Genomic DNA, 16,516 nt, shown 5'->3' on the forward strand with positions numbered 1-16,516 from the left:
AAGGCATTCAGAGGCTAAATTGCAACATTTTAAAATACACACATAGTAGCCATCTGTTTGACTACAGTCTCAGTGTGAGGCAGATTTTTTTAATGAACACTACATTATTTTTTAAAGATTAATTTATTATTTGAAAGTCAGAGTTACAGAGAAAGCTAGGGAGACAGAGAGAGAGATCGTCTATCCACTGGCTTACTCCTCAAATCTCCACAATGACCTGGGGCTGGGCCAGGCCAAAGCTAGGAGGTTTCTCCAGGTCTCCCACGTGGGTACAGGTATCCAAGCACTTGGGCCATCTTCCACTGCCTTCTCAGGCACATAAGAAGGGAGCTGAATCAGAAGTAGAGCAGCTGGGACTCAAATTGGCACCCATATGGGAAGCCAGCACCATAGGCAGTGGCTTTACCCACTACACCACAGCACTGGCCCCATTCTATTATTTCAAAATAAGCAGTTCAAAACAAATCTTTAGGTTCTAAGCAGAAAAAATTACATATATTATTAAATTTACATTAAACAAGCTATCTCTGATTTCCCAGTTTTATCATTATGTGACTATTTAATTTTTAAAATATTTATTTTTGCTTGTGAGACAGAGAGAGAGAGGCCCTTCCATCCATTGGTCTACTTTGAAATGCCCACGACAGCCAGGGCTAGGCTGGGTCAAAGCCAGGAGCACAGAACTCCATCTGGGTCTCCTACTTGGCTGACAGGGACCCAGAACTTTGCCATCATTGACACCTCCCAGGATGCACTAGCAGGGAGCCGGATCAGAAGTAGAGGAGCCAGGACTCAAACTGGAACTTTGGTGTCGGATGTGGCATCCTAAGCAGTGGCTTAACCTGCTGCACCGCAATGCTCACCCCTTCTGTATAGTTTTCTTGCTTTTATAATTTTTTAAATATGTATTTATTTATTTGAAAGGCAGAATGACAGAGAGAGAGAAACAAGACTGCACAAATTTACATTTATAATCATAGACATTATTTGTAGTCAAAATAATTTTGGATTACAGTGTTTTTGAATTATGAATTCAACATCTACTGTATTATAATTATTCAGGCAATAGTAGTGAAGGTTACTACACTAAAACCCCTTCTTCATAGTCTAACACGGGGGTCAATGAGACCCCAGAAATGTTAGAAACCTTCTTTCTTGTATAATCTGTATACATTTTCTAAGAGTTTTGGCCTTCTGACTCACAGTATTGTGGCGTGTTACAGCAGCTGTTAATGAGTATCAGGACACAACTCACATTGTGTTTATAATCAAGTGGTATGGTTTAGAGTTTTCCATAATTCCATTGCTTCTGCAGTTTCACATTGGTTTCCAAGGAAGAAAATTCGTTGGTGTGTCCATTCATAGCAGTCACACACCTATTCTGGTGGTCTTTCAAGTGGTCTTTCTCTGATATGCCTTCTACTGTTGTAAGTCTAAACAGGAAAATTTGTGAAGGTGATAATCTGGGAAATCATGTATCTGCTCTGGAAACACAAGCAAGCAAGAGGGACCGGAGGACCAGATGACCTCGCAGCTGGTCTGGATGACCATCTGCACAAACAGTAGCAGCTGCTCCTTAGTGATGCATTTCTTCCTCCATAGGAACAAAAACATTCAAGAGACAGACCACAGGCCATAGTATGAATACGTTAGGACATGGATGAAGTTGTTAAGTGTGGCACCAAGCCGGTGCCGCGGCTCAATAGGCTAATCCTCCACCTGCGGCGATGGCACACCGGGTTCTAGTCCCGGTTGGTCGGGGCGCCGGATTCTGTCCTGGTTGCTCCTCTTCCAGTCCAGCTTTCTGTTGTGGCCCAGGAGTGCAGTGGAGGATGGCCCAAGTCCTTGGGCCCTGCACCCGCATGGGAGACCAGGAGAAGCACCTGGTCCCTGGCTTTGGATCTACGCGGTGCACCATCCGCAGCGTGCCGGCCACAGTGGCCACTGTGGAGTGAAAGGAAGACCTTTCTCTCTGTCTCTCTCTTTCTCACTGTCTACTCTGCCTGCCAAAAAAAAAAAAAAAAAAAGCGTGGCACCAAAATAAGGGTGGCCACGGTGGCCAGCTCATCATAAGCCACCAGATGTGTAGTGTAGAAATGCAGTGGTAGATATGCATGACTGTGATCTGGTCCCAGGGTGGAGAAGACACCCAGGAGTTCTGTGAGTGTGGAGAGGCAGATACCACCAGAGGATAAAGACCAGCCTGTGTGTGCTTTGACAGAAAAGGTTGTATTTGCCTTCCCTCACTCCTCTCACCAACTCACAGAACACATATAGAGGCACCAATGCCAGTCCAAGGCTATATACCACTGAACTACAACAGCAAGAGAATAGTTGTCTATTCTTCATGTATTTTGGCCCAAGTCACACAATTGTAAATATATGACAGAGCAAATAAATTAGACATATAATTGTCCAGAAGAAATCATCCTCTCACTCTAGTATCTTGGAGGCCTTACAATATCTTATAGTGTGTGCCAAGTGATGCATAAATGTTTTCCATTTTAAAACTTTGGCTCAAGCAACTTCGAGAAGAAACAAGATAATGGCAACAGCAGGAGCACCTACACCAGCTCCAACAGAGGAGGATGCAGGAGGAAGGCACCCATGGTGAGGATTTGCTTCTCAGAGTTATAGATGGTGGCATGTAAAAGTCAAGGCTGCAAAGAGTATCTAAGTGGGCTACAGACCAACAGCCTGATGCTAACATGTGGGTGCACTAGCAAAGTAACCTCAGGGAATACACCAAAAGATAACCAAGAGGACACACATTCCTAAACCACTCTCACCATTCAACTATTAATCCTATTTATTTCATGCTTCAGAAGCAAGTAGTTGGTGTGGACTCTAATTATTGTTGTAGCTCACACAGTATACAGAAGCAGATGGATTAGAAAGCCAATGACACGTCCAGGCTAAAAAAAAAAAAAAAAAAAACACAAACAAAGAAATACCCCCAAAGAGTTGATAAGATCTAGAAGCTGATTGCATCTATGAATTAAAAGAGAAGTCAAAGAAACACCAAAGGTTCTCAATGATGTTGATAATAGGATGTCAGTATCACTGAAAGTTAAAAAAAAATAGATTCCAGAGTAGAATCTTTGCAGGACAGATAGGAAGGACAGGTGAGAGTTTGGGACTTCACTGCCTGGGACCTGCATTTTCAGTGAATCTGACACAACTGCAAAGCACCTGCTATCTGAGATGTCCCATGGACTCTCCAGAACCATCTGCAGAAATGATTCTGGGTTTTCATTGATCATTTTATTTAAAACCCCCATTCAATTTTTTTTTCTAGAGTCTCTTATTTCCACTCTTACTCCTAAATCTTGGCAATGATTTTTATCATTCCCAGCTTGATTCAACTCTCCTTGAAGGACTCAAGGAAACAACCAGAAACTCGTGTGGGTTCAGAGACCCTATAACAGTTGGCTTCTCTGAGCACAGCTCCCACCCTGACCCACATCCCAGCACAAAACCTGTGCCCATCCAAGCAACTATGATGGAAGAATTTAGAATGATCTAGAGATGCCAATTTAAGGGTCATGTGAGGATCAAAAGTGAAGACATGTATGAGACTACCAAAGACAAAATGACAGAGCACTAAAAGAATCGTGTAGCTAGAAAAATCCATGTTCAGGAACAGGAAGGGGAAAATGGAACAAAAAAGGACCAAAAAGACCCATTGGAAGATAGCAACATGACATGTATATGACTGGTCATGGAGCCAAAGCAGGGAATGAGTTTCAAGGAGGAGAGAAATTGTGAAAATCATGGACAAGGAGTTAATATGCAAGATAATTAAGAGACTATAGATAGCATAAACTTTCCACAATATGAGGCAAGCAAGCAATGTAAGAAGTAGGACGGGAATCAGGTTCTTTTCTGTGATTACAGAGTTTAAATTACTTTTTTTGCAAATGATGTAGTCATTTAAAAAATAAGCACAAAAAAGTGGAATAAATTCACAGATTAACTAAAGAGTAAGGAATCAAAATAGTCATTTATATGATAGACTGAAATAAGACAATGCAGTATCATGGAGGTCAAAGAAGGAGATATTTAAAATGGAGTTAAGGGTATTAGCAGCTACCAACAGTTTTTTAAAAATATGAAAGAAATGTGAGAATGGACCGTTGGTTGTTTATTAAGAGAGTGAATGGCACCCTTCATGGGAGCATTTTCAGGTGGTTATTGGGAATAGAAGCAAGGTTGCAGAAGAATAAAGAGAGAAATGTAGGAAGTAGAAGCCATAAATGTAGACACTGCTAAGACCTTTCATGAAGAAAATGAGAAGAATAGGTAATAATTAAAGAGGTGCAGAATCAAAAGATTTTTCATACTCAGGGAGAACTGAGCATGCTTGCAGGGGAGAGGAAGGTACCAGAGAGAGGGAGGAATAAATGCACTTCATTGCTGATGTAAGGTGTGAAGCAAACAGGCAGAACTGCAATGCAGAGTGTGGGATCAAAGATCAGTCCAAGCGGGAGAAGAAACAGCCTGCCCTTGAAAAAGAACAGAAACAGAATTCAGTGCGTGCTTTGTGTGGAGATATTGTGAGAAAGGGAGTAATTTCAGACTTAGTCCAAATTCTCCCCAAAGTCTCTATGAATGGTTGTCATTAACAAATCAGCTATGTCAAGTGTAACTCATGCATAGCAATCTTATGTTTCATTTGAATTTTTCATTTAAATCGTTTTGCTTGAATTCAGCTTTGTGTCTGGAGCCATGTCTCTATGCTCTATTTGCATTGGATTGAGAAAGAATAGTATGCTTAAAGAATTTAAATTGAAAGTTTGGAGTCATACTGGTGAAGTATAAAAGTCACAAGATTTAGGGAATTACCAGAGACAGTAAACAAAACCACCAGGAACAAAGGCCTTGGCTCTTTCCTAACAAAAAATAAAGGCAAAAGGAATTAGGAGGATCTAGAATACACAGAACGTTAATATTCATTAGGACAGCATGGCAGACCTGAGAATACTGTCAGAGATGCTCAGTGCCAGCCCGGGAGGTAATAAAACTAAGAGAAGGCTGTGAAGGAGGAAGACAGCAGACAGAAATGTTTGCATTACAAAGCACTTAATCCTTCCCTTAGTCAGTTTTCCATATGTTGCAGAAGCTGGAAAACTGAAAGCTCTGTGTCTCACACTCCTTGCCACTTCTGTTCTGGGTGTGGCTGCCAATCCAAGGCACATGCATGGGCTCAGAACTGAAGTCAATAGAGAGGCAAAGGCCTTGAGATCTAACTGGCTGGTACTCATTAGCAGACACTGTGTGGCTCTGAAACCAGAAGTTCTGGTAGAGGTTTCCAATTTCCCTGTCCGAGGTAAGATGGTATGGTATGTTCTTGGAGAACTCCCAGAGGTAGAGATGAAACGTACTGGAGCCAGAGACAGGAACAGCAATGTCCCTGGCAGACCAGTCTGGCATGTTGGGCAGAGGCTCATCCCTGAAGGTCCAGTGTAATGGTACTTCTCCAGTTCTTCGAACAATTTCACGAACACTGAGATTCCTAAGTTATATCCTTTTATGCAAGTGGAATTTATTTCCTAGAACTGGACTCTGAGTGATATAGTAATCAGGGGTCAGCAAACACAGCCACGGCCCCAAACTGGCTAGACACCCATTTTCTAAGGCTTTTTCAAATGATTACATAAATTGGATTGCCATTTTTTTTTTCAATAAAAATATAAGATGCTGACTTAAATTTAAATTGTTGATAACAAATTTTAAAAGTACTAAAGAATGTTAGATTTGGCAATCTTAATGTAAGTTTACCCATAATATCTTCAATTTTTCCTCTTGGTCTGCAAAATCTAAAAGTTATGACATGGCCTTTTGAGAGAAAGGCCTGAAAACATTTGGGGGTCCCCTCCTGTAGTACATAATCTGTCTGCACAGCACCCCTTGTGGTTAGGACTACTGAATGAATTCCATCAGTGCTTGACCGTTGTTTGAGATATGAGACTCCTCTAATGAGTAGCTTTGACTGGGGCCATCCTGGACAAAACTTTCTTTGAACCTTCTGATCTAAGAGTTTTGCACAGGTTTCAAGTCTGAAAGCTCTACATAATGTACTTAGGTTCTCTTTCCACTTACCCCTCACAGATACTTCTTCTAATAAATCTCTTGTACTTGGACTCGTCTTGGTGGCTGCTTCTGCAATGAACTCACATGGAAATAGCCGCACTCACCAAGGCGAGGGATGATACCAGATTGAAGAAAGATGTTGGCAGCTGACATAGAGAGAGGCTTGCAGATCTGATGCACACTGACACGCTTCATGGTGCAATAATACACATACCTGTATACCTGCTTGCTGTATGACTAGATGTGGGGGAAGGTGGAAATCAAAAATTTGAAATTATGGACACTGAACCAAAGTTTCTGTTGACCTTGAATACAATTGCTTCTCACGTCATGAAAGAAAGTTCCCTTTGGGTTCCATTGAGGTAGATACCTCTTTTCAATGTTTAAACCATGAAGATAATGTTCCAAAGTTAGGTTTCAACAGAAATATGGAAGGACCTAATGTCCAATTATTATATAAGTGGTTTTTCCTTCATTATTTGTCATGTGTTCCTTCTTCCTGAATTAGTTTATATTCCTTTTAGCCAAATGTAAGTCATTTCTCACTCATTTCAATCTCACTTACTACAGAGAGCTGCTGGCTTCTTCGGACACTCAGCTTGCACACCGCCACATACTCTCATTCTCTTCCTACCACACTGGCTACGAATTCCTAGTTTCTATTCTCTGCTTGAACTTCACGTGACAGAGTTGTGCTGGGATCAGTCCTTAGCCTTTTCCATTTATATTTCTCTCACTTCCAAAAATCATATACAGTTCTGTGTTTTCAAATGTCATTGATATCTTCAAGTCTCCAAACTATAAATTAAATCCCAACTTTCCCAGAGTTCTAGGCTTGCTCTACAACTGCCAATTCAACAACTCAGTTTGAATACCTAGGGGCCAGTGCTGTGTTATAGCAGGTAAAACCGCCACCTGCAGTGCTGGCAACCCATGGGGCGCTGGTTTGAGACCTGGCTGATCCAATTCTGATCCAGCTCTCTGCTATGACCTGAGAAAGCAGTACAAGATGACCCAAGTCCTTGGGCCCCTGCACCCACGTGGGAGACCCAGAAGAAGTTCCTGGCTCCTGGCTTTGGATCAGTACAGCTCTAGCCATTGCAGCCAACTGAATCAGTGGATAGAAGACTTCTCTTTCTTTCTCTCTCTCTCTGCCTCTCCTTCTATCTCTGTGTAACTCTGACATTCAAATAAATAAATAAATATTTTTAAAAAAATTACCTAATAGGCATTTCCAACTTAGCACACCAAACAAGAACTTCTGAATTCCCAACACATTTCCTGCCCCCCTCTGAAATCCTGCTCCTCCCCCAGTCCTCCCCATCCTATAGAAAATAATTCTGACCTATCCACTGTCTTACTGCCTTCTATAATTGCTCTTCTTCCTTGTCTCTGAACCACTAACCAGCAAATTCTAACACAGCTCCTTCTCCATCTCTTTCTAACCCATCTACTAGCTTAATTTTTCTTCATAGGTTATCAGTATATGAAAATACATATGTGAGTGTGTACAAGGTTAGTTAAGTTTTTTTTAGAAAACTGGAATTAAAAGATAGGTTTGGCTGAGTGTAAAAATTTTTAAATACATGCAAATTTTTATTATATGCATTTACATGGATGTGTTGAAGATTCCCCACTACATATTTATGCATTAATTTGCTTGTGGGGAAAAAAGAATGTAGGCTTTCCTGTTTGCTTTCAGCTAATTCTCCAGTACGTGGGACTGTTACTCTAGCACAGAGTAAGCATCATAAGTAAGCATCATATTAATGAATGGCCAGAAGAATAAATTAATGAATTAAAGAATCAAGGAAATCCCTAAGTTTTATCTTTTTAAGACTTACATTCTAAAAATCATTTATTGGCCGGCGCCGTGGCTCACTAGGCTAATCCTCCGCCTTGCGGCGCCAGCACACCAGGTTCTAGTCCCGGTCGGGGCACCGGATTCTGTCCCAGTTGCCCCTCTTCCAGGCCAGCTCTCTGCTGTGGCCAGGGAGTGCAGTGGAGGATGGCCCAAGTGCTTGGGCCCTGCACCCCATGGGAGACCAGGAGAAGCACCTGGCTCCTGCCATCGGATCAGCGCGGTGCGCCGGCCGCAGCGCGCCGGCCGCGGCGGCCATTGGAGGGTGAACCAACGGCAAAGGAAGACCTTTCTCTCTGTCTCTCTCTCTCACTGTCCACTCTGCCTGTCAAAAAATAAATAAATAAATAAAAATTTTAAAAAAATCATTTATTGCTTGCAAATGGACATGATCCATAAGCAGAATTCATTGAACCTACTACTGTGCAATAGTAATTAGTTGTTTTTTTTTTTTTTTTTTTTTTTTTTTTTTTTTTTTGTACAGGCAGAGTGGACAGTGAGAGAGAGAGACAGAGAGAAAGGTCTTCCTTTTGCCGTTGGTTCACCCTCCAATGGCCACCGCAGCCAGTGCGCTGCAGCCGGCACACCGCACTGATCCGAAGCCAGGAGCCAGGTGCTTCTCCTGGTCTCCCATGCAGGTGCAGGGCCCAAGCACTTGGGCCATCCTCCACTGCACTCCCTGGCCACAGCAGAGAGCTGGCCTGGAAGAGGGGCAACCGGGACAGAATCCGGCGCCCCAACCAGGACTAGAACCCGGTGTGCCGGCGCCGCTAGGTGGAGGATTAGCCTATTGAGCCGCGGCACCGGCCCGTAATTACTTTTTAATAATTCTAAACTCTAATTTATTAATTTTTAAACTATCCACAAAGAAATAAATAGAAACAATCCCACTTTCCGGGATGCACACTCACCACAGGTGCTGTCTCCCATCCAGCAATCAGTTGTTTCTAAAAGAAATTGAAATTCATATAAAACTGGTTTTAGAAGTGTTTTCTTCATTTGCACTGCTCTTAGTTGTCTCTTAAAAGCTCTCATCTTTCCATGTTTGTTTTGATCAATTATTTCATGATTTCTTACCAATGTTTCACAACCTTTGAACTTTGCCAATGTCTCATTAGGTACCTGGCAGATTGCATCAGTCCTCTGCTTTGAGTTCTACACTAGAAATATAGAAACATTTCTTACTGTATGTGCAGTTAGTCTGCATCAGTGCACATCTTCTTTATAAAAAGTAAAACTACCTTTTCTGTCACTTGTAACCCCCTGAGCTGATAAAGCAAGTAGCTATGCCATGAACTGACTGTGCCAGGAACATTTTAGGGAAGGAATTCTGAAAGCAACATACAAGAGGGTCAGCACGTTTTCCTGGAAAATGGTTTTGTCAAAAAGCCAGTTTCCATTCCATGCTTATGGGAGTTTCTGGAGGAAACAGTCTTTATCACTAAACCGTCTGAAAATCCCAGAACCTTAGGACAAAGGGAACCAGATCTGCAACCTTTAAACATTATCTGCAAAGTAAGTGAAGAGATCTATCCCCACTTTGCAGGATGTCCAAGCACTTACCAAAAGGCTCTGTGTCACAGCCAGGAAGAGGCTGGGTTCTAGCAGAATTGCTTTAAAAATTATTTGTGCTCCATCTTTGAAAGGGAAAGCATTCTGTACCAATAGAGTGACTTACATGTTAGGCTTCTGCTGAAAATGATGGCTACCACCTGGAACTGGATGATTAAGAAACATTTAATTAGAAAATTCTAATGTTCTAATTACTTGTTGTAAACAAAACTTGCTAAATAAAGATAGAAGAAATGTGTCTTTGTAAGTTTTTCCTGTTGAGTTCAAGTTTCCTACAAAATATTAACTTCAGTGCTTGTGCTTGACAGGCACATTACAACAACATCTTGCACAGCGCAATAGATAAGTGAAAAATAGTCCTAAAAATAAATATGCATGTAATAAAAAATCCAAACATTAATTTCCCAAAAGTAAATATATTTCAATATTACAAAAATCAAATAAATTAAAAGTAGCTAGGTGGAGGGGCTGGCGCTGTGATGCTGTAGCATAAAGCCACTACCTCTGATACTGTCATCCCATATGGGTGCTGGTTCATGTCCTGGCTGTTCCACTTCCTTTCAGGCTTGCTAGTGGCATGGAAAAAGCAACTGAGGATGGTGCAAGTGTTTGGGTCCCTGATACCCACGAGGGAGACTGGATGAGGCCCCTGGCTCAGCCCTGGCTATTGCAGCCATCTGGGGAGTGAACTAGTGGATAGAAGATCGATTCTCTCTCTCTCTCTCTCTCTCTCTCTCTGAATGTGTGTGTAGGTGGGGAGCTGTGGGTGTGTGTGACACTGACTTACAAATAAGTAGATAAATCTTTTTTAAAAAGTAATTTGGATACCAAACACAGAAGTAGCAAGTCTAGTGCTCCATAGCAGAGTGGACTGACAACTGTTCACAGTAATGTATTAAATACTGTATAAGAAACTAGAAGAGTAGAGCTTATAGGCTCCAAACACACATAAGGAAATGGGGTAGGGGGCACTTGGGGCAGCTGGTAAGGTCCACTTGGATTGCCTGGGCTAAAATCTTGGCTCTGCTCCCGATTCCAGCTCCTTATCCAGGTACACTCTGGGAGGCAACAGGTGATGACTCAAGTGATTGGATCCTTACCACCCATGTGAGAGGAGGGATTGAATTACTGGACCCCAGACATTTGGGAGTAAACTGATGGATATGAGCTCTCTATCTCTATATTTCTGTGTGTGTTTCTCTTTGTCTCACTGCTTTTCAAACAAAATAGGCAAATAAAAAAACTTAAAAAGAAATAAAAAAGGGTCAGTGCTATTGTGTAGTAGGTTAAGCTGTTACCTACCTGTGACATGAACATCCTGTACAGGAGACAGTTCCAGTCCCTGCTGCTCCACTTCTGATCCAGTCCCCAGCTAATGGCCTCGGAAAAAGCAGTGGAAGATGGCAGTCCTTGGGGTCCTGCCACCCATGTGTGAGACTCAAATGAAAGTCCTGGCTCCTAGTTTTGGCTTAGCCCAGCCCCAACCATCATGGCCATTTGGGAACTGAATCAACAGATGGAAGGCTTTTGTCTGTCTTTCTCTAGCTCTAAGTAACTCTGCCCTTCAAACAAATCATTAAAAAAAAAAAGAAATGAAAAGTCTAGTTGACTGCTTTGATTGGTTTATGCTGTTTACACATGTTGAGATAATAGACTGTACTCCATAAAAATGAACAAATATTATAATTTGATCCAAATTTTAGAAAATAATCTTGAAAAAATATATACATAAAAATAATTTGGTTCCTCAACTCTATCAAAGCTGTTTTAAAAAGGAACTACAAATACATTTTGTGCATTACTAATATTTCAGTTATGTTTGTCATAGGATACTCTAGAAAAATTTGGGTTGAGTCGTTTGAGAGTAGGAATCTTCTGGTTCTATTTAATCAGCTATAGTGGATAACTGACATTATTTTATGTTTGATTTATGACAAAATAGTATTTTGTAACCTTGCACAGTTACTAATTACTGATACCATATATCTTACTTTTCTTTATTATGGCATTATCCTACTAAGTTTGCTACCTATAATTTCTCTACTCATTCATTAAAGAATCAATTACTGAGCTTTTACTATAAGCCAGGGGCTATACTGGATATTGAAATACACTGCCAATTATAATCTATGCCACTGGAGAACTCATATTTCAGTTTTGGAGTTTTATGATGGAATGCCTAGAGTTGAGAATCTTTGAGGAACACTTTAAATAAAACATTGATAACATTGTATTTGTCCTACTCATTTCCCCACCAAATCTGGAGCTCTTGAGGGTACAAACCATATAAGAATTCTTCATAATTTGCTGCATTGGCAGCTATTAAGCAAATAAAGCACAGAACTTCTCATCTTAGACTTGGTCAGTCCAAGATGTCTCAAGAATATCAGATAAATGAGAAAAGTTAAAATCAATCGCACTACCTCTAACAGCACCTGGAGAGGGTCAAAGTGTCCTGGACTAAGTTGGAATTTGTCATGGTCATACAAAAATAAATGTTAAGTGAGATTGGATTTGACTTGCTGGGAATAGTAATATTTGTGAGAATTATTTGATTGGCCATCAAACCAGGTTTATAGAGTTATGTTATAACCATAGTTATTAATGCTATAGATTTTCAATGATTAACCTCAATTGTATCTGACAGAGATTTTAATTGTATAAAAGCCCAAATTCCCAAATCTTTGTCCAACCATTTAATCCAGCATAAGGGTTCCCCCATAAAAAGTTTACCACTCATTCATCAGTCACCAGATTTTTACTGAGTACTTACCAAATTCTAGAGAATGGATTGCCTCTTGTATCAGACACTGGGCATTGTGCTTGGTGTTTGAAGAATTCCAGCAGAAACTCGTAGTGCCTCCAAAGCACGGATTTTCCCTTCAGCACCCGACACAGAAAGAAGCCGACAAGCAATGTGTCCATATACAAGTGTTGATCTGATCACTGTTGTTCTTTCCCTCTTGTGCTAGAGGGAAAACCAATGTGGACCCAGACAAAAAAGCTATTCTAAACCAAAGAGCTGAGCAGTGTAACCGACCAATTTCATTTCCTGTTTCTCTCATTCTGATGTTGATGAGGTCTCATTGGTTGGGTTTTATAACTAGGAGATACCATAATGTCCCATCAGCCTGATTAGAAGGAACAAAAAGAAAGCATTTGTTTTATTGAAAATCTTTTGCTTCTCCTACCAAATACACCTCTCATTATTTCACTGAGCACTTCATTTTAGCACCTTTCTGGGAATTAGAATAAGGAAAGAGAAAGCTTTGAGCTTACCCAAAGCACACGCATGCACACACACACACACACACACACACTATAGATATTGGAGACCATGGTGAACACAATTGTCCTCACTCTTCACACCACCTAAGGCCTACTGAGAGTCCCAGTCAGCTGAGGGTGGGCCATACAGAAATGAATAAATACAGCATGCTGCCCTTTTTCTCATATATCCTTCCCCACAGGATTTCATTTTACAAATTGCATCTTCAAAGCGAGCCAAGACATTTGCTGCTGTTGCCATGTGCCTCTGTAGTCAGGCTTTCCTTTGAGGGAACGGCATTTAGGCTATATAAATGATGTGTCCTCATTTTCAAAAATGGATTATTATATTTTCCATTTTCTCAGAACCATAACTTAGTGTTAGGAAATACAAAATCCTCCTGCTAGAGCATTCACAGGCCTCACCATTCCTTTTCAAAAGATTTGTTCATTTACTTGAAACTCAGAGTTACAGAGAGAAAGGGAGAGAGAAATATTCCATCCATTGGTTCGCTCAATGGATAACTGCAATCAACAACCCAGGCTGGGACAGGCTACAAAAGCAGTGAAAGATGGCCCAAGTGCTTGGGCCCTTGCACCCGCATGGGAAACCCGGAAGAAGCTCCTGGATCCTGGCTTTGGATTGGCCCAGTTCCAGCTATTGCAGCCATTTGGGGCATAAACCAGTCAATGAAAGATCCTTCTCTGTCTTTCCCTTTCTCTGTCTGTAACTCTACCTCAAGTAAATAAATAATTCTTTAAAAAAAATTTAAAAAAGTAATTCTATTAAATACTTGAAATCTGTTATCTTTCTACTAATAAGAATTTTTAGAAGTCATTGAGCTGTAAAGCACAATAACACAAAGTTTAATTGATTGAAGGCATCCCATATGTGCACTGGTTCAAGTCCTGACAGCTCCTCTTTTGATCCAGCTCTCTGCTATGGCCTGAGGAAGTAGTGGAGGATGGCCCAAGTGTTTGGGACCCTGCACCCAGGTGGGAAACGTGGAAGAAGCTCCTGGCTCCTGGCTTCAGATTAGCCTGGCATTGGCCATTGAGGGCATTTGGGGAGTGAACCAGTGCATAGAAGACTTTTCTCTTTGTCTCTCCCTCTCTCTGTAGTTCTACCTCTTAATAGCTCAATAAATTTTTTTTAAAGGCGTAAATAAAATAATAGAAGAAATGGAAGAATCAAGAATATCAGAGAAAGACTATTTGAAAATATACAGTGGAAGGAGATAAAAGAAAAAAGTATGAATGGGAATGAAAGCTTATGAGAACATTGAGATAGCATTAAAAGTCTAAACAAGGTGCTGGCACACCAGGTTCTAGTCCCGGTCGGGTCGCTGGATTCTGTCCCAGTTGCTCCTCTTCCAGTCCAGCTCTCTGCTGTGGCCTGGGGGTGCAGTGGAGGATGGCCCAAGTCCTTGGGCCCTGCATCCACATGGGACACCAGGAGAAACACCTGGCTCCTGGCTTCGGATCAGCGCAGTGCGCTGGCCACAGTGGCCATTGCGGGGTGAACCAACAGAAAAAGAAGACCTTTCTCTCTGTCTCTCTCTCTCTCACTGTCCATTCTGCCTGTCAAAAAAAAAAAAAAAAAAAGTCTAAACAAGTAAGTTTCAGAGTTCTACAGGGAATCGAGAATGCTGAAGGGGTTAAAAAAAACTAGAAGAAAAGGACAAATTCCTCAACACATACACCACACCAAGTTTGAATCATAAAGAAATAGAAAAACCTATGCAGACTGATAATGAGTAACAAGTTGGAATCAGCAGCAAAAATTCTCCCATTGAAAAATAGTCCAAGACTAGATGCTCCACCGTTAATTCTAGCAAGCATTTAAAGAGCAAATACCTGTTTTTCTTAAATGATTTCAATATATCTTTTTTTTTTTTTTTTGACAGGCAGTGTGGACAGTGAGAGAGACAGAGACAGAAAGAAAGGTCTTCCTTTGCCGTTGGTTCACCCTCCAATGGCCGCCGCGGCCGGCGCACCACGCTGATCTGATGACAGGAGCCAGGCACTTATCCTGGTCTCCCATGGGGTGCAGGGCCCAAGTACCTGGGCCATCCTCCACTGCACTCCCTGGCCACAGCAGAGAGCTGGCCTGGAAGAGGGGCAACCGGGACAGAATCCGTTGCCCCGACCGGGACTAGAACCCGGTGTGCCGGCGCCACAAGGCGGAGGATTAGCCTAGCGAGCCGCAGCGCTGGCCTTAAATGATTTCAATATATAGAACAGGAGGAAATTCTTCCAGACTTATTCTTTGAGACAACAATTACCCTGATACCAAACCAAGAAAAGACACAACAAAAAAGAAAACTATAGGATAATAATATTGATGAATATAATTGCAAAAATCCTTAACAAGATTCAAGCAAACCAAGCCAACGTGGCTTGAAAAAGATTACACGCTATAATCAAGTGAGATTCAATCCTGGGATGCAAGCATTGGTTCCACATATGCAAATCAATAAATATATTACATCATGTCAACAGAATGAAATGTGAAAATCATATGATCATTTCAACAGATGCAGAACAGGCATTTGATAAAATTCAGTATCCATAATAAAAGCAGAACAAATTCTGTATAGAAGGAACTACCTCAACACAGATAATCATACAGAAAAGGGAAGATCTGAACATTTTATAAGATCTGGAACATAACAAGATGCCCACTTTTACTACTTTTATCCAGCATAGTACTGAAAGTCCTACCCTGAGCAATCAGACAAGTGAAAGGAAAAAAGATGGACATTGAAATCAGAAAGGAAGGAGTTAAACTGTCACAGAGGGCATGATTGTATGTATAGAAAAACCCTAGGACTCTACTGAAACTGTTAGAACTAAGAAACAAATTCATCAAATTTGCATAAATAAAAATACAACAGTCAATTGCACTGCTATATGCCAATAGTGAATTAAATGACAAAAAATCAAGAAAGCAAATGATTTACAATAGCTTTAAAGAATACCTAGGAATAAATTTAACCAAAGAGTTAAAAAACCTCTATAGATGAGGAATCATTTTATCATTTTACATAAGGACTGTACCAATTTGCATTCCTAATGACAGTATATAAGCATTCCTATTTCTCCAAATCTTTGCCAGTACTGCTATCTTTGGTCATTTAGGATGAAAACTATAAAACATTAATGAAAAAATTGTGGAGGATGCAGAAAGTGGAAAGACATTCCATATTGCTGGATTGCAAGAATCATTATCATAACATCCGCATTACACAAAGTAATTTACAGAGTCAGTAAAATCTTGTCAAACTATCAGAAACATTATTCATAGAGCTAGAAAAATATTCTGAAATTCATATTTAAACACAAAAAAACCAAAGCAATCTTGACAAAAATACTTAAAGCAGAAGGCATTAAGCAATTTGACTTCCAAATATATTAGAAAACTATAGTAATTAAAACAGCATAGTTTAGGCATACAGATCCATAAACCAACGAGACATAATAAAGAGCCTAGATGTAACCCACATATTCAGTCAACCGATATTTGGCCAAAGTGCTAATAATATAGGCTTTGAAGAAAGGCTAGTCTGCATAGGCAGACTGAGACAATTTGATATTTACGTACCAAAGAATGAAACTATACCCCCAATATCTCAACATATTCAAAAGTCAACTCAAAATGAATTGAAGATTTAAATATAATGTAAGACCTTTAACTATGAACTACCAGGGAAATTCTTTAAG

The 16,516-nt window shown here is 40.6% G+C and overlaps 1 pseudogene; it reads right to left on the bottom strand.

Moving 5' to 3' along the window:
- Positions 1–1,282: 1,282 nt before the first annotated feature.
- Positions 1,283–2,503, bottom strand: LOC127493178 (very long chain fatty acid elongase 5-like; annotated as a pseudogene).
- Positions 2,504–16,516: the final 14,013 nt, after the last annotated feature.

Source organism: Oryctolagus cuniculus, chromosome 5 (genome assembly GCF_051225735.1).
Source record: "Oryctolagus cuniculus isolate XC-2025 breed Fujian yellow rabbit chromosome 5, ASM5122573v1, whole genome shotgun sequence".
Classification (NCBI taxonomy): domain Eukaryota; kingdom Metazoa; phylum Chordata; class Mammalia; order Lagomorpha; family Leporidae; genus Oryctolagus; species Oryctolagus cuniculus.